A 19400-nucleotide genomic window follows, 5' to 3' on the forward strand; every position below is an offset into this window, starting at 1 on the left:
ATTCCAAGATTGTGGAGATGGGAAGTAAAAATTCTCAGGTGTGTCATTTGATGTGATAGCACTTGAGGTCATTCCTGCTTCTATTCTTCGGTTCCTAAACCCATGTATTCTTCCTGTTGGGACATATCACCACGTAAAATCTTGCTTAAATGCTTATAAAAATCCTGGCACTGTTTTTCACAGGGTATTTCCCCTAAACTGACACTTCAGTGGTGCCTTGAGCAGGACATTCAATCCTCTTTCAGGCTGGTGTCTGGATGGGGCAGAATGTGGAACATTCCATTGTGATGGTCCTACTCCCATACCTGGATGCAACACTTTCATCTTATTAAAAACGATTGTTGGGCTTCCTGGGTTGATCCTCATATATTTGACAAAACCAAGTTCACAATGGGTAGTTTTGGCTACATTGTCATAGAATGTCCTGTGGTCAGATATTTTGTCTTCATCTGGGGTTGTTCCTCAAAAACTTACAATTATTTGCTTCAGTGGCTTGGATTTGTTATTAAACTCTGATGGCTTGTGTTGAATTTTTTTTTCTCATTGAATCTTGCCAAAAATTCCTAATGACATTTTCTTTTTCCACCGCTGAAGTCTCCAACACTGTAGCGTATGCCAGATTATATGGTCCATACTGGACCCCGCTATGGCTCAAACTCCACTATTGCTTCCATAGCAGCCTGGACCTGCTGCAGAGCCCTTTCCTTCTCTAGGCCCCAACAGCCCTGGCAGCCTCTGTGTTACCCAGAAGATGAACCAAAGCAGCATTTCTAGCAATGGACCATGTTCCTTCCAGAACCCAAAGAGTCCCACCAGGCATGAAGATTTATTCTTCATGGTGGGAGATCTGAGACATGGTAACTTATCTTTTGCTTTGGAAGCCATGTTTCCAAAGCATGATCTTATGATCACGATCTTATGTTCTCATGATCTCATGATCTCACAACATTACAATCATCCTAACTATTCAACCCCTAAAATGTACAGACACGTGTAGTCTCCAAACATTTTTTGGCATATTTTCCATCCTCTGGAGCATAGGTTTCTTACACAGGCTTCCAGCTTTTAGCCACTGTTTGCTCATCCAGCTCAATAAATATAGTATTATCATGTAATTGATTGATGTGATGTTTGCTATAATATCCAGAAAATCAAGGCCACATTGGGTTTTACTATGACAGAGAGTAGAGAGTTAGCACATTCCCAGGGCAAAACTCTGTGTGACTGTATGCGTGCATATGTGTGTGTGTGTGTGTGTGTGTGTGTGTGTATTTTATTTCATGAAAATTCAAACTGCCTTCATCATCTTTTCTGATAAGGCTGGAAAAGACCGAAACAGACAAGTCCATGCCCCACTTACTTGAGGACATATTTATATGCTCATTCAAAGACACTATTTGCGTGATAGCTCCAATTGGAGATAGTACTTGGTTGAACTTGAAGTAGTCTACAGTAATTCTCCAGGATTCTTACAGTTTCTACATTGTTTAATGTGGTTAGAAAAGCTATCATTGTGATCACTCACTCCCCCGAAACTTTTTCCTTAGGAATGGCACTAATCACCCCTTTCCTTTGGGATACAGTATTGTTTCTAATATAGTATCTTGGGTATGAGGAAAACAGTGTTGATGATTTCAGTTTTCTACCTGGCCTTCTCCACTGCTTTTACCCCACAGATCTCAATATGGAGGTTTTGTGTCAATTTCCCCAATCTGTCTATCTCAATTTTATGGACCAGAAAAGTGACCCCTGGAATCATTTTTGTGGTTGATATCATGGATCCCTGTAAGCTAGATGTTGAACAGGACTCCAGGATATCATCTGACATCCATAAGACCCTACTCTAACAAAGAACCTTCGTGATGGTTTGTTTTATGTGTAAACTTCGCTAGGATATAGTACCAAGTTACTTAATCCAACACTAGTTTAGGTGTTGCCGCACAGATAGTTCTGGATAGGTTTAACATCTAAAATCAGCTGATTTTAAGTAAAGAAAATAGGCATTGTTTCCTCCATTTACCTGTCTCCTGTGCCTGATATGTGATCCTCAGTCATTGAATCCCTTTCCCATACAATTTCCTAATTCATCAGTAAAATGTTTAACCATCGGACCACAAAGTTCTGTCAGGAACTACCTGTATTCACTTTTTTTTTTTTTTTTTTTTTTGAGATGGAGTCTAGCTCTGTCACCCAGGCTGGAGTGCAGTGGTGTGATCTCGGCTCACTGCAAGCTCCGCCTCCCGGGTTCATGCCATTCTCCTGCCTCAGCCTCCCCAGCAGCTGGGACTACAGGTGCCTGCCACCACGCCTAATTTTTTGTATTTTTAGTAGAGATCAGGTTGCACTGTGTTAGCCAGGATGGTCTTGATCTCCTGACCTTGTGATCCGCCCGCCTTGGCCTCCCAAAGTGCTGGGATTACAGGTGTGAGCCACCATGCCTGGCTTGTACTCACTTTTTACTGTTATTGTGCACTTGTTGCCAGCCAGACTGTGAGTGGCTTTGTTCTAAAGCCCTGTCTTACCAACTGCTTTCCTAGATTGCACTTGGTATCAATGCTTGAGGTTGGAAGCTGTCAGCTTGCCAAGGATTAGAGCTCTAAGTAAATTCAGATGTGCTGAAGGGTAGGGGCCAAGGCACAAACAGCATCTGCCACGTTGGCCAGTAGAGGGGAGCAGCTCTTGTTACTGTGGTTGTTGAATCTTCTGCTGTTGATGTCCTTATTATTATTATTGGTACTAGTGAGTGGCTGCAGAAAATGATCAGCACCTGCAGATTTAAAAAAAGTATTGTTTCTCTAGTTTTACATTAAGGCAATGCCAATAATAAAGACTCACTTCAAATACAAATGAATAATTTTCAACATTCATTTTCCAAAGGTAAGTAAAAGGTGGATCCCAGAACAGACAAACTGGTCTTAGGGTTAATTGCTATGCTTTCCCTGTGATTCCACCCTTGTTTTGCAATTTAGTGTCTTCCTTTTTTCCTCCCTTTGTGTCTGTTTGCCGGAAGCCTGTGGTCTGGGCACGGTGCCCAGTTAGATTTAATTTTGGTTTCCTACTTATGCAGCATCCTAGCTGTGGTTTGGAGATGACATTTTACAAATTGTGTTTAGGCATTTTTGTTTATTTATGGTGGAACAAGTACAGAAAGCTTGTGCCCAGCCTGTTCAGATAATAACATTTAAAATAGAAGAAATAAAACTAATAGCACATGATAATACATACAAATGTGTGATTATACAGACACTAGTGCATGTTTACATGCTTTTGAATGGAGCGTTGGATATAATAACGGGACAATGCCGTCATATTTCTCTTCTTTTCCAATCTTTTCCTGTAATAACCTGAAAAACGAGAGACCAGATTATAGGTGTGTGGCCACGGTATGTCATCTGAAAGGACTGGGTAGGCACGTGGGATGGACACTGAGCTGGAAATTAATAGAGGGTGTCCAGACTCCAGAGCCAAGAAGTGAGCTGGGCTCCCACCCCATTCTGAAGTTACCAGAGAGTGAACTTGACCTGTATTCCTGCTATAAGTGGCTTCTTTAAGGTTCTGCTGGCTGGAGCTTTCTTAGTTTGTGAATGGAATCGGGGCTGGTTTCCATAGTTTTTCTGGTTACTTTCAGGTATTACAACGTCCAGTTTCCCCCCATGGAATGTCTCATACATCATAGAGCTTCCCTCCACCCTTCAGCCTTTTTAGTGCCTCCAACTAGAACATCTGCAGCAGGAAAGAGGCCAGGATGGGCGTCTTTACCCTTTCATTAGACTTTGCCTCATCTCCTCCTCACTCATTCGCTGTGTGGTCTCTGATCCTCCAGGGATAGAGCAGAAAGAGAGGAGAGGTAATGGACAGAGACCTGGGAATGCTGTTTTATGCAGTGTGCGTGTGTGTTGCAGATATTTATAATCTGATCCCTCCTTCCTGGAGCTCTTTGAAGACTCCCCAGGTGGGCACCTCCCTATATAGGTAACTCTAATTCATTGGCTGCCTCCCCTGGCCACTCTGTTTTTCAGATGCTCTCACATTCATTCCAACCGCCACCTTTTACCCTCAGACACTCTCAGGGTTGAATCAGATAGCCATTTGCAAATGCTCCAAATTTCAAGGAACACATATCCATCTTGGTAATTAGTTCCCTTGAAGTTCCACACTTGGTTTTAGGTGAAAAAGCAGAAGGCTGTCCTCTCCCTGTGGCAATCAAGAGTTTTCTGCACACCTGCAGCCCTCTCTGAAGCAGCCCTTCCAGTCCCCAGGTTCTGATCTCCCCTATTTATATGGCGGGCTAACTCTGCTATGACCATAACCGGTGGGCCATTCCATTTGCAAGACCAGCACTTCTGTGGTGTTTTACAATCAATTCTTTTTTGTTTTTAGCATTTGTAACTTCTGCAGAATCTTTAATATCACAAGAATAGTCACTTTTTTTTTTTTTTTTATTATACTTTAAGTTCTAGGGTACATGTGCATAACGTTTATATCATGTATAACTCCCCAATGCAATCCCTCCCTCCTCCCCCCTCCCCATGATAGGCCCCAGTGTGTGATGTTCCCCTTCCCGAGTCCAAGTGATCTCATTGTTCAGTTCCCACCTATGAGTGAGAACATGCGGTGTTTGGTTTTCTCTTCTTGTGATAGTTTGCTAAGAATGATGGTTTCCAGCTGCATCCATGTCCCTACAAAGGACGCAAACTCATCCTTTTTGATGGCTGCATAGTATTCCATGGTGTATATGTGCCACATTTTCTTAATCCAGTCTGTCACAGATGGACATTTGGGTTGATTCCAAGTCTTTGCTATTGTGAATAGTGCCGCAATAAACATACGTGTGCATGTGTCTTTGTAGTAGAGTAATTTATAATCCTTTGGGTATATACCCAGTAGTGGGATGGCTGGGTCATATGGTACATCTAGTTCTAGATCCTTGAGGAATCGCCATACTGTTTTCCATAATGGTTGAACTAGTTTACAATCCCACCAACAGTGTAAAAGTGTTCCTATTTCTCCACATCCTCTCCAACATCTATTGTTTCCTGACTTCTTAATGATTGCCATTCTAACTGGTGTGAGATGGTAACTCATTGTGGTTTTGATTTGCATTTCTCTGATGGCGAGTGATGACGAGCATTTTTTCATGTGTCTGTTGGCTGTATGGATGTCTTCTTTTGAGAAATGTCTGTTCATATCCTTTCCCCACTTTTTGATGGGGTTGTTTGTTTTTTTCTTGTATATTTGTTTGAGTTCTTTGTAGATTCTGGATATTAGCCCTTTGTCAGATGAGTAGGTTGCAAAAACTTTCTCCCATTCTGTAGGTTGCCTGTTCACTCTGATGGTAGTTTCTTTTGCTGTGCAAAAGCTCTTTAGTTTAATGAGATCCCATTTGTCAATTTTGGCTTTTGCTGCCATTGCTTTTGGTGTTTTAGACATGAAGTCCTTGCCCATGCCTATGTCCTGAATGGTACTACCTAGATTTTCTTCTAGGGTTTTTATGGTATTAGGTCTAACATTTAAGTCTCTAATCCATCTTGAATTAATTTTCGTATAAGGGGTAAGGAAAGGATCCAGTTTCAGCTTTCTACTTGTGGCTAGCCAATTTTCCCAGCACCATTTATTAAATAGGGAATCCTTTCCCCATTTCTTGTTTTTCTCAGGTTTGTCAAAGATCAGATGGCTGTAGATGTGTGGTATTATTTCTGAGGACTCTGTTCTGTTCCACTGGTCTATTTCTCTGTTGTGGTACCAGTACCATGCTGTTTTGGTTACTGTAGCCTTGTAGTATAGTTTGAAGTCAGGTAGCGTGACGCCTCCAGCTTTGTCCTTTTGACCTAGGATTGTCTTGGCAATGCGGGCTCTTTTTTGGTTCCATATGAACTTTAAAGCAGTTTTTTCCAATTCTGTGAAGAAACTCATTGGTAGCTTGATGGGGATGGCATTGAATCTATAAATAACCTTGGGCAGTATGGCCATTTTCACGATATTGATTCTTCCTATCCATGAGCATGGTATGTTCTTCCATTTGTTTGTGTCCTCTTTGATTTCACTGAGCAGTGGTTTGTAGTTCTCCTTGAAGAGGTCCTTTACATCCCTTGTAAGCTGGATTCCTAGGTATTTTATTCTCTTTGAAGCAATTGTGAATGGAAGTTCATTCCTGACTTGGCTCTCTGCTTGTCTGTTACTGGTGTATAAGAATGCTTGTGATTTTTGCACATTAATTTTGTATCCTGAGACTTTGCTGAAGTTGCTTATCAGCTTAAGGAGATTTTGGGCTGAGACGATGGGTTTTTCTAAATATACAATCATGTCATCTGCAAACAGGGACAATTTGACTTCTTCTTTTCCTAACTGGATACCCTTGATTTCTTTCTCTTGCCTGATTGCCCTAGCCAGAACTTCCAACACTATGTTGAATAGGAGTGGTGAGAGAGGGCATCCCTGTCTTGTGCCAGTTTTCAAAGGGAATTTTTCCAGTTTTTGCCCATTCAGTATGATATTAGCTGTGGGTTTGTCGTAAATAGCTCTTATTATTTTGAGGTACGTTCCATCAATACCGAATTTATTGAGCGTTTTTAGCATAAAGGGCTGTTGAATTTTGTCAAAAGCCTTTTCTGCATCTATTGAGATAATCATGTGGTTCTTGTCTTTGGTTCTGTTTATATGCTGGATTACGTTTATTGATTTGCGAATGTTGAACCAGCCTTGCATCCAGGGATGAAGCCCACTTGATCATGGTGGATAAGCTTTTTGATGTGCTGCTGAATCCGGTTTGCCAGTATTTTATTGAGAATTTTTGCATCGATGTTCATCAGGGATATTGGTCTAAAATTCTCTTTTTTTGTTGTGTCTCTGCCAGGCTTTGGTATCAGGATGATGTTGGCCTCATAAAATGAGTTAGGGAGGATTCCCTCTTTTTCTATTGATTGGAATAGTTTCAGAAGGAATGGTACCAGCTCCTCCTTGTACCTCTGGTAGAATTCAGCTGTGAATCCATCTGGTCCTGGACTTTTTTTCGTGGGTAGGCTATTAATTGTTGCCTCAATTTCAGAGCCTGTTATTGGTCTATTCAGGGATTCAACTTCTTCCTGGTTCAGTCTTGGGAGAGTGTAAGTGTCCAGGAAATTATCCATTTCTTCTAGATTTTCTAGTCGATTTGCGTAGAGGCATTTATAGTATTCTCTGATGGTTGTTTGTATTTCTGTGGGGTCGGTGGTGATATCCCCTTTATCATTTTTTATTGCGTCTATTTGATTCCTCTCTCTTTTCTTCTTTATTAGTCTTGCTAGCGGTCTGTCAATTTTGTTGATCTTTTCAAAAAACCAACTCCTGGATTCATTGATTTTTTGGAGGGTTTTTTGTGACTCTATCTCCTTCAGTTCTGCTCTGATCTTAGTTATTTCTTGCCTTCTGCTAGCTTTTGAATGTGTTTGCTCTTGCCTCTCTAGTTCTTTTAATTGTGATGTTAAAGTGTCAATTTTAGATCTTTCCTGCTTTCTCTTGTGGGCATTTAGTGCTATAAATTTCCCTCTACACACTGCTTTAAATGTGTCCCAGAGATTCTGGTATGTTGTATCTTTGTTCTCATTGGTTTCAAAGAACATCTTTATTTCTGCTTTCATTTCGTTATGTACCCAGTAGTCATTCAGGAGCAGGTTATTCAGTTTCCATGTAGTTGAGCGGTTTTGATTGAGTTTCTTAGTCCTGAGTTCTAGTTTGATTGCACTGTGGTCTGAGAGACAGTTTGTTATAATTTCTGTTTTTGTACATTTGCTGAGGAGTGCTTTACTTCCAATTATGTGGTCAATTTTGGAATAAGTGCGATGTGGTGCTGAGAAGAATGTATATTCTGTTGATTTGGGGTGGAGAGTTCTATAGATGTCTATTAGGTCCGCTTGGTGCAGAGATGAGTTCAATTCCTGGATATCCTTGTTAACTTTCTGTCTCGTTGATCTGTCTAATGTTGACAGTGGAGTGTTGAAATCTCCCATTATTATTGTATGGGAGTCTAAGTCTCTTTGTAGAAAACACTCTTCAGGATATCATCCAGGAGAACTTCCCCAACCTAGTAGGGCAGGCCAACATTCAAATTCAGGAAATACAGAGAACGCCACAAAGATACTCCTCCAGAAGAGCAACTCCAAGACACATAATTGCCAGATTCACCAAAGTTGAAATGAAGGAAAAAATCTTAAGGGCAGCCAGAGAGAAAGGTCGGGTTACCCACAAAGGGAAGCCCATCAGACTAACAGCAGATCTCTCGGCAGAAACTCTACAAGCCAGAAGAGAGTGGGGGCCAATATTCAACGTTCTTAAAGAAAAGAATTTTCAACCCAGAATTTCATATCCAGCCAAACTAAGTTTCATCAGTGAAGGAGAAATAAAATCCTTTACAGATAAGCAAATGCTTAGAGATTTTGTCACCACCAGGCCTGCCTTACAAGAGACCCTGAAGGAAGCCCTAAACATGGAAAGGAACAACCGGTACCAGCCATTGCAAAAACATGCCAAAATGTAAAGACCATCGAGGCTAGGAAGAAACTGCATCAACTAATGAGCAAAATAACCAGTTAATATCATAATGACAGGATCAAGTTCACACATAACAATATTAACCTTAAATGTCAATGGACTAAATGCTCCAATTAAAAGACACAGACTGGCAAACTGGATAAGAGTCAAGACCCATCAGTCTGCTGTATTCAGGAGACCCATCTCACATGCGGAGACATACATAGGCTCAAAATAAAGGGATGGAGAAAGATCTACCAAGCAAATGGAGAACAAAAAAAAGCAGGGGTTGCAATCCTAGTCTCTGATAAAACAGACTTTAAACCATCAAAGATCAAAAGAGACAAAGAAGGCCATTACATAATGGTAAAGGGATCAATTCAACAGGAAGAGCTAACTCTCCTAAATATATATGCACCCAATACAGGAGCACCCAGATTCATAAAGCAAGTCCTTAGAATAGTCACTTTTTATACCCTATTATAAACAAACAAATTTCCAGTAGAAGCCGGGTAAGTACATATATAAGAATTCATATACATGTTGGCTTTATTCCTATTTCACTTATGCAGATTTTACCTCCACCCACTAACAGAACCGTAAGTTTATTATCAAATTTTGAGGAGTATTACCTAGAAATCTACACCAGCACAAGTTTATGATATTATGTGCCTGGGAAATAAGAAAATAGCAGTTCAGTAGCTGAGAGGCAGTGTGTAGCACAGAGATTAAATGCATCGATTACTCATCCCTACCTTTGCTGAATTGTATCTCTGTAAGCCCATACCTATAGATTAAGAAAATGTATTGAATCTTTCTGTGTTTCATTTTTTTCATCAATCAACTGGTAATAATAATAATTGTACCTACCTTACAGATGGTTATAAAGATTAACTAAGATAATATATATGTGATACTTAGAACAGTGTAATTTTAAAATTGCTCAATAAATGTTAGATATTATTGGCTTAGGGTTTGGGTAAAACACACACACACACACACACACACACACACACACGAAGTAAAACCATTTCTGGACAGTTGGTGATTAATTTTATTCAATCAGTTAAGCAACTGTTTACAAGCTTCTCTGTGCCAGAGTATTATGCCAAGCACCAGAATACAGGGGAGTGTGGGTGCGGGTGGAGAAAAGCAATTAAGCAAGACTCACTAGTGTAGTTGGAGAAACAACTCTCAGGAGAGTCTCTTGAGCTATTTAAGGTCCAAGGTACTCATATTGTGAAATAGTGCAAATCCAAACAAAATGAGGCAGTGTTTACCCCTCAAGTTGGCAAAAATGCTCAAGTTTGAGAATACCCATTGCTGGAAATGATGTGAGGAAAACATGCATTCTCCATCCATAATCAATAAAGGTAGACACCTATCAACTTTTTTGTGGAAGGTATTAGAAAACATCTACAAAGGATGAGATACGTGTGTAAGGACGAAGCACTGTAGTCAAGTGTAGGCCGAGGTACACATCCGGGATGGCATGACACAATAGGATTGGAGTGCAGTTGCACAATCCCATGCATTATATAATCACAGTTAAGAAGCCATAACATGGGAGGGCTCATCACCTGGCTCTGAGCCACTATTGTGTGTGACATGCATAAATGCAGCACCGACAATGTGAGTGAGCTGCTGCATAAAGCCATGTCCCACCTACCTGTGGTCTCTTGAGTGTTCTTTCAGCTGCTCACCCCTTGCCCGCTGACTCCGCCGGAACCTAACAATGTGTATCCACTGATTATTGTATCTTGCACGTACAGATATCCTAGAAAAGGATAATCAGGATGTTTATTTCATTTTTGTTTGTAATAAGAGGGCAAATAACCCTGGAAACAAAATGTCCTTCAAAAAGGAAATTAATATATAATTTATGGCCCAATAGTACTTCCTTGTCCATAAGGGAAGCATTCCAAGACCCCTAGTGGATGCCTGAAATCACAAAGGGTAATGAACATCATACAGATACTCCTTGATTTATGATGGGATTGTGTCCCAATAAACATATCACAAGTTAAAAATATCATAAATTCAAAATGCATATAATACACCTAAACTAACAAACATCATAGCCTAGGCTGCCTCAAGTGTCCTCAGAGCACCTATGTTAGCCTATAGTTGGGCCAAATCATGTAAAATAAAGCCTATTATAAGTGTTGAATAGCTAATAAATTCCTTCAGTACTGTACTGAAAGTGAAAAACAAAATGGTTGCATAGGTACTCAAAATACTGTTTCTACTGAATGCATACCACTTTTCCAACATCGTAAAGTGAAAAAATAGCAAGTTGAATCATTTTAAGACAGAGGCCATTTGTATATACCACGATTTTTCTATATACATATATACCTATGATAAAGTTTAATTTATGAAACAGTAAAAGATCAACAAAAACTGAAAATAGAACAATGAGAACAATCTACTGTAATAAAAATTATGTGACTGTGGTCTCTCTTTCTCTCCCTGAAAATATCTTATTGTCCTATATTCACCATTCTCGTGATCTGTCAATCTAATAACACCGGCAGCTACTAAGTGACGAATGCGCAGGTAGCAGATGCAGTGTGGATACACGGGACAAATGGATAATTCACATCCTGAGTGAAGGGTACGAGACAGGATGGTAAGACATTTCATCATGCTACTCAGAATGGCATGAAGCTGAAAACTTAAGCTAGATCAGCTTATTGCTAGAATTTTCCATTTAATATTTTTGTACTGCATTGACTGCTGGTAACTGAAACCACGGAGAGGGAAGCCAAGATAAGGGGGCCTACTTTATATCCAAATAATGAAATACGATGTGGCATTTAAAAGAATTGGAATAAATAAGTGCATGCTAATATGGAAAAATAATCAGAGTATATTATTAAACCAAAAAAAAGCAAGGTCTACAGCAATATGCATTAGTTGTTGGTATCTGTAAACATACAAAATATATACACATGTGCATATAAACCTGGAGTAGCATTAGTACTGAAGTATTTCTAGAAGCCGTTACAAGAACCTGTTAACAGTGATTATTTTTGAGGAATTGCCTGAGAAGGTGACATATTTTTCTTTTCTTTTCTTTCTTTCTTTTCTTTCTTTCTTTCTTTCTTTCTTTCTTTCTTTCTTACTTTCTTACTTTCTTTCTTTTTTTTTTTTTTCTGACGGAGTCTCACTCTGTCACCAGGCTGGGGTGCAGTGGCCCGATATTGGCTCACTGAAACTTCCACCTCCCAGGTTCAAGCGATTCTCCTGCCTCAGCCTCCTGAGTAGCTGGGACTACAGGCACCCACCGCTACACCCAGCTAAATTTTGTATTTTTAGTAGAGACGGTGTTTCACCAGGTTGGCAAGGATGGTCTCGATCTCATGACGTTGTGATCTGACTGCCTCATGCCCCCCAAAGTGGCATAAGCCACTCTGCCTGGCCTCTTTTTTTTTTTTTTTTTGCAAAATTCAAGGCAGTTTTAATTTTTCCACTATGTATAAGAATTTTTATAGAGCTTCTTTGAGTAGGGATATTATAGAACTTTTAACAAATTTGTGTTCATTCCATATGGTATTTAGAAATACATGTTTCATCTTATGTGAAACACACATGAACACAGATTATTATTATTTTTAAGCCTAAGAAAAAGAAGTGCACCTGGAACCCCACAACTGAGTCAATGGACTTTCTCTGGTCTCTGGCCTATTTACACTCTTACTTCTGTTGCTTATTCTATCAGCTTTGCTCTGATTTATCGTTGCTGATGACTTACTTTTGTTGATATCTTATTTTAAATTGGCTTCTCTCACTCCTGAAAACACTTCTCACTTGAACTGAATCTCAGCATCACCTGAGGGAAGTTTTAGGGAAATAGAAGCTAGCATCTTCTTCCTGATAATTACACAGAATTCCTGGGAGTATGAAACACCGTGTGTGTGTGTGTGTGTGTGTGTGTGTGTGTGTGTGTGTGTGTATGAAACTCACCTGATGATGGTGAGGTGCCTCCAGTCTTAAGAGGAGCTGAGTTTCTCATAGTTTCTCATAGTTTCCCAGTTCATGTACAAAAGGGACAGGGTGTCCAGACCTTCATCCTCTTCTACTACTTCATCTCTTCTTCCCCTGATCTCTCAGCTTTTCTCTTACCCAAAACAACCTGCAACTCAAAGATTTTTCTTTAACTTCTCATCTTGCCTCTGATGCATGAAGTCACTACGTTTTTCTACGTTTGCTCAGTATTTTGACTTCTCTGGTTAGGAATACAGATCTTTTTAAGTGAACTGACCCTGAAGAACAGTCTTGGATAGCAAAAACTTCTCTTCCAGAATTCCATTTACTGGTGCTGTCTCTGTAAAATTACCTGTCAGTTACCTGTCAATGGGTTTACCCTGTAACTGTCTTTACCCACCGTTGGAGAATTCTATTTTTGTTTTGTAGTTTTTGCTCTGAGTTACACTGTTTCTCCAGCATTTGCCTTACTGGGGCCTGAACCATTAAAGCAGTATTTCTCAAAATTTACTGTATTATGAGTCACCTAAGGATCTTGTTCAAATGCAGATTTTGAATCAGTAGTTCTGGGGTGGGGCTGAAGATTCTTGTTGTTTAATGAGCTCCCAAGTAATGCTGAAGCTCCTGAAGCATCATGGTCCACACTTTGTGGAGCAAAGCATCACAGCTCCTGGCTCCTGGCTTGCGGTTTCCACTCTACTAGCCTCCTTCAGATTTATTTATTTATTTATTTATTTATTTATTTATTTATTTATTTATTTGAGACGGTGTCTCGCTCTGTCGCCCAGGCTGGAGTCCAGTGGCCGGATCTCAGCTCACTGCAAGCTCCGCCTCCCGGGTTTACGCCATTCTCCTGCCTCAGCCTCCTGAGTAGCTAGGACTACAGGCGCCCTCCACCTCGCCTGGCTAGTTTTTTGTATTTTTTTAGTAGAGACGGGGTTTCACCGTGTTAGCCAGGATGGTCTCGATCTCCTGACCTCGTGATCCGCCCGTCTCGGCCTCCCAAAGTGCTGGGATTACAGGCTTGAGCCACCGCGCCCAGCCTCCTTCAGATTTATAATTGCTCTCTCCCCCTTCTTTGACTAGAGCTTGCAAGTGAATCATGGCATTAATAAATGGCATGGTGAGGATTTAGCCCTGGGTGGTCTAGACATTGGTATCCACTGTATGTAGAAACATGTTTTCCAGGAATGATGATCACAGATGGCACTTGCCAAACACATGCCAAGCACTGAACAATGTTCTTTTCATTTATGGTTTGCTAAAAATTATGCCTCACAATTCTGTAAAGTAGGCACTTCTATTATCCCAGTTTTGTAGTTGAAGACCCTGAAGTTAACTAGCAGAAGATATCACAGCAGGTGATGGGGTTGAAATTCAAACCCGTGTAATTCTCTCCAAGAACACTATTAACTTTTAGATGTGTTTGTTTGTATTTACATTATTGTACAAAATGAGGCTATGATATAAACCAGTTATGTAATTTCAAACTGATGTTCATTACCTTTACTGTATTTTTATTCTATCTGAGATTATATACAGATTTTTAAATTAACTTTTAAGAAAAACTGCAACTTAATAGATTCAGCCCACCATTTTTCATCTTACCTTTTTTTCCGTTTTCTATTTTTAATTTTCGAAAGGTGTGAGTTCTAGTCTAGACCTCATACTACAGTGAACATCAGCTTTTTATTTGTTACAGAGGTGGGGATTCTTCTGGGACAGTCATTTTTAACCAGAGTGGAGTACACTAAGGATTTATGTAAGTTTACATACTGTCCACACCTATGAGATTCTAATTCAGAAGATCTGGGTTGGGGTCCAGGAATCTGTAATTCAAAGGACCCACAAATAATTCAAGTGCATATTTTAGTTGTGAATGCCTTAACTAAATGGTCCCTAAGCTATTTATTTTCACACTGAAACCTAGCTATGACACTAATCCCCAGTAAATTGTGTTCTTACTTTCCATATGGGGTTTGTTGTCTTTCCTGTAGGAGCAGACAGTGCTAGAAGAAAACTTGTTTTGTTCCTGAAATCTTCCCCATTCAAGGTGAAGGATTAGTGTGACTGTTGCCTCTCCTAGAGCAATCCCAATGTGGGATGCACTGTTGGTCAGGTGATAGGTGGCTTAATTAGCAGGAGTCAATGCACAGCTGCTACCAGTCTGGGGCTCTGTTCGGCTGTCGAGCATCTGTTATGACTTTACGAAAGCTGGAGGGCAGGAAACCATGGGGAGTAGTCTATTTCTATAGTGTGTGTTTCCTTTGATGATATTGTCTGCATGCAGAATGAGCCCATAGCTCTTTATTTGGAAAGTCTTGAGAATCTTTTTTGCTTGAAAGCGTGTGGCAGGTTTTCACTGTATCAGCAAGCAGAGACTGTATTGGGATTATTGAGTGGCACATGTTACAGCTATCTCTTTAGTCAGCTGCAAAACTGCATATGTTCTTAATCCTCATCCTCATCTTATTCCACATCCTCTCTGTCTCGGTCTTTCTGTCTCTGTCTCTCTGTCTCTCTCTCTCTCTCTTTCTCTCTCTCTCTCTCTCCTCTCTCTCTCTCTCTCTCTCCCCCTCCCCCTTTCTGTCATTTATAATCATCAAATATTAAAACAAGAAAGGCCCAAGGAGGTCATCCAGTTTAGTGGTCCCTGAGTGATGGCCAAGAGATAATTGGTTTTTCTTATTTCCTATCACTAAATACATAGAGTTTTCCCATTAAGACATTCTGGCAACATACACTTTGAAAAAATCTTCAAAGCAGTTCTTATGCACAGCAACTTTGGGATTCCTCATGTTATTGTTAGTTAAGTTGAAATCCAGAGATGTAAAAAAAAATTGTTCACATATAGAAAGTAAAAGAATAGAGACCTCAGATTACCTGATTCCCAATCCTCTCTTTTTTCATACTCTATGTTATTTCCATTTCTCACCCATTTATAACTATATTAGGACATTTCTGTAGTGCATATTAGTTAATTTTGTCCATCTAGAAACTCATTAATTTGGGCAACTATGTACAATAATGTGATTATTAAATGGTGATCAATCATAGACTCTCACTCTCCTGCCCTAGGTTGGGTATGTGACCCAGTTCTCATTGGCCACTTATTTCTCTTATCTCAACATGTAAGTCCTGGGTTGTGCCTGTTATCAAACTGGGCCAATAGAGCTCTTTTTCTGGGTTCTTCGATTTGGTGGTAACGAAGTACTTGTTCCTTAGGTTAAAAGCTCAATGAGTGCAAGTTAGGGGGTGTCACAGTGCATGTTTTTTGGAATAAAGTTAAAAACCCAGTTGCAGGTGGCGAAAATAAGGCCACAGATAAGATAGGCAGAGCCCAGAGAGGCCGATTTGAAAGGAGGAGAAACAGTGTGTGTTTTCTAGAGAGACCTTTAGTACCTGGATTCAGTACTTTTTGAAGCAAGTTGTCTCCTGATTGCATAATGTTTCTCTATTAAGTCTCTATCTGATTTCCCACTAAGTTTTCCTATATCGTTTTCTGCATTATGAATTGAATGTCTGTGTCACCACAAAATTCATGTTAAAGCCTTCATTCCTCATGTGATGGTATCTGGAAATGGAGCCTTTGAGAGGTAAATAGGTCCCTCATGAAGGGATTAGTTCCCTTGTAAGAAGAGAAAGGGAGTGATCTCTCCCTGGGTGGCACAAAGGGGTCATGTGAGCACACAGCAAGAAGGCTGCTATCTGCAAGCCAGGAAGAGGGCCCTCACTAGAACCCAACCATGCTGGCACCCTGATCTCAGACTTCCATCCTCCAGAACTGTGATAAATAAATGTCTGTTGTTTCAGCCACCCAGACTATGATATTTTGGTATAGAAACCTGATATGGTTTGGCTGGGTCCCCACCCAAATCTCATCTTGAATTGTAGTTCCCATAATCCCCACAAGTCATGGGAGAGAGTCAGTGGGAGGTAATCCAGTCGTGGGGGTGGTTACTCCATGCTGCTGTTCTCATAATAGTGAGTGAGTTCTCATGAGAGCCAATGCTCTTATAAGGGGCCGTTCCCCCTTTTGCTCTGCACATCTCCTTGCTGCTGCCGTGTGAAAAAGGACATGTTTGCTTCACCTTCCATCATAACTATAAGTTTCCTGAGGCCTCCCCAGCCACCCTGAACTGTGAGACAATTAAGCCTCTGTCTTTTATAAATTATCCAGTCTTGAGTATTTCTTCATAGCAGCTCAAGAATGGACTAATAAAAAACCCAAGTTGATGCTTACATCATCTGTCTACCTATTCCCAACATGTGGAGAATAGTTCCCCAGTTTAAAATCACTGGCTAATTATTAACACTGTGCCTAATTATTTTTGGTCTTCTATTCCTCTGGTTTGTGTTTTAATCCTTTTATTTTGCAGAGTAAATCAAAATCAAACAACACCTTTGTTATCGTCTCTATACTTTAGGTTCTAGGCTCATTGGTTTCTACTTAATACTTAATCTTCACTAAACTTGATCATTTGCTGTCAAACTATAAGTCAGTGGCAATGAAGTGAAAGGATATCAATGTTAAATTTGGTCACAGTTTAATTAATCTAAGTACAAATGCATTGAAAACAATGGAACTTTGAACAAGTTCCTTATTAGGGCCTCGCTATCTTCATTTATAATGTTCTTCATATTAAAATGAGCATTAGAAATAACACACAGGATTACATCAAGCTAACTAAAATATTTATCACCTAATATACTTCTTTTTCATAGTGAGAACATTTAAGATCTATTCTTTAAGTAATTTTAAATATACATTATTATTAACTTGGATATGTTAATTAACTTGATATAATAATTCTACATTGTATACATATATCAAAAGATCATATTATAACCCATAAATATATCTAATTATTACTAGTAATTAAAAATAAAAATTGAAATTAAAAAATAACATAGGAAATTATTTAGATAGTAACTGATACTACTTGTTTAATGGCTCTTCTTTCTTATTTTTTAATGTAACTGTTTTCTAGTGTAACATTTTTGTTAGTTTATTGAAAAATGACTGACAGGAGGTAGGACTCGATTCTAATACAAGCAAGATACACAGCTTTCCTTGGGATGACTGACCAGTCATTTCAACCTCCCAGTGTCAGATCTTCATCTATAAAGCATTATAATAAAATTTAATTTTCTGATCTAACAGGGTTTTTGAGAAAGGCAAAATAGATCTTGTCTATTAGTGCATTTTTTTATAGCTGGCTGTCTGACCAAGGGTCTTGTCTTTACTTGCCCTCAAGATCCTCCCACCTAAACAAATACAGCAGTGCTCTTTGTAAAAGTCCCTGACCAAAATCAGGAAATAAACTTAAGGATGCAGAACTCAAAATCTACTAAAAAGCAGTGGAACCTACAGAAGGAAAACAAACCAAAACAAAACAAATACATCCTCTGGCATATTGTGATATATTTTTTAAGAAGCAATTACCAGAAATGAATGTGTGTTCAGGATGACTTCCTTCATTCAAAAATAAAATGATCCACAGTCAGCCCATGGAAACATGGGACACACATCCAGCTCCTGAAAGGCAATATGATTTCGCCCTCTGCATTATCCAGCTGTGATTGATGAGTGACATTAGGAGAAAAACACGTGGCTGAAAGTACACAGCAAAGGCTCTCAAACGTTCACTGGGCCAGGTGGCTTGCATTTGTGTTTGACTACATGTAGTTATTATGGTGAGTAGGTATGGGAGGAAAGAGAAGAGCAATGGTGCCAGGAGATGAAGACGTAGGGACAAGATGGCATCAATGTTGCTAGATGAGGGAGAAATTGCAAAATGATCCTGTTTGGCTATGCCATTCCACCTTGCCACAAGCCTAGGGGCCAGCTGTTCTGTTTTATCTTACTTCATAGCAGCATTTGGCAATCAACCTGTTATCCTCTTCTTTTGTGGTTGGCATTACTTACTGTCTTCCTCAAGAGTTTGTTTATTGGAAATTGCAGGCATCAAAGTCAATTCCATGGGAACTTTGAATTCTAAGGGTGCCCAAGGTACAGTGTCAGAAATTCAATCTACTGTTCTCCAAGAACACTAAAAACACATATGGTTTCAGATGAATGGAGACAGACTTATTTGTGGAAACTGCAAAGATACAGAAGTTGTCCAGAGGAGTAGCAATAGAAAGAATCAACATCCACTTGCCTTGAAATAAAAAGGAAATAAAATATTTGGCTAAGATCTGAGAATTTGGTACAGATGTATAAGAAACTTTGTTAGATATTTCAAGAATATAGAATTACATACTATTCCCTAAATCAGACCTCTATTGAAGACCTGATGGATACAAGTTCTGGGAATACAGAGCTGATTAAAGCAGGGTCTTTTCTTTAAAGGAGCTCACCTTTTATTAAGAAGGCAAACATATACTCATAAATGCAAAAACATCTGGTGAGGACATTTGAACATGAAGATTCGGGATGAAAGGTGTCAGACAAACCTTTCTAAAAGACTTGACTTCTGACCCATATTTTCAGAGGAATAGTTTGCTAACACAAAAAAGGGATATATATTTTCAGACATCTCTCACCTACTGGATGTTGAGTTCTGACAATTTAAGGGCCATCCGAGGTCATCTTTATAAACCCAGAACTTAGTATATCCTGAAGACACGTGATCAATGTCTGTCCGGAGCCATGAGGCCCGGAATTAGCCGACTTCTGTTGCTTGATCTCCGCAAAGCGGAGACAAGATGGCACATTTCCGGGTTATTCATTACAAACCTTTCCCGCGGGCGCGCTAGCTTTTCCCGCGCGCGCCTAAACTGTTCCCGCGCGCGCAATCCTTTCCCGCGCACACGCAAACTTTTTCCGCCCAGGAAGATATGCAGCCTACGGCGCAGGCGCAATCCCGCGCCCGGGAAAATTACAAACCCACGGCGCATGC

General features: G+C 39.8%; 1 long non-coding RNA gene across 1 annotated transcript in view; it reads right to left on the reverse strand.

Moving 5' to 3' along the window:
- The window catches only part of LOC117079194, a 35571-nt gene extending 16391 nt beyond the window's left edge, over positions 1–19180 (reverse strand). Inside the window, exons 1-2 of the long non-coding RNA XR_004435304.1 lie at positions 19045–19180; positions 10175–10282 (exon numbers count right to left, since the gene is read on the reverse strand). This is a non-coding gene — a long non-coding RNA (uncharacterized LOC117079194). The remainder of the gene's footprint in view (positions 1–10174; positions 10283–19044) is intronic.
- Between the last annotated feature and the right edge of the window lie 220 nt (positions 19181–19400).

The sequence above is a fragment of the Trachypithecus francoisi genome, unplaced genomic scaffold (assembly GCF_009764315.1).
Source record: "Trachypithecus francoisi isolate TF-2019V2 unplaced genomic scaffold, Tfra_2.0 Lachesis_group7, whole genome shotgun sequence".
Taxonomy (NCBI): domain Eukaryota; kingdom Metazoa; phylum Chordata; class Mammalia; order Primates; family Cercopithecidae; genus Trachypithecus; species Trachypithecus francoisi.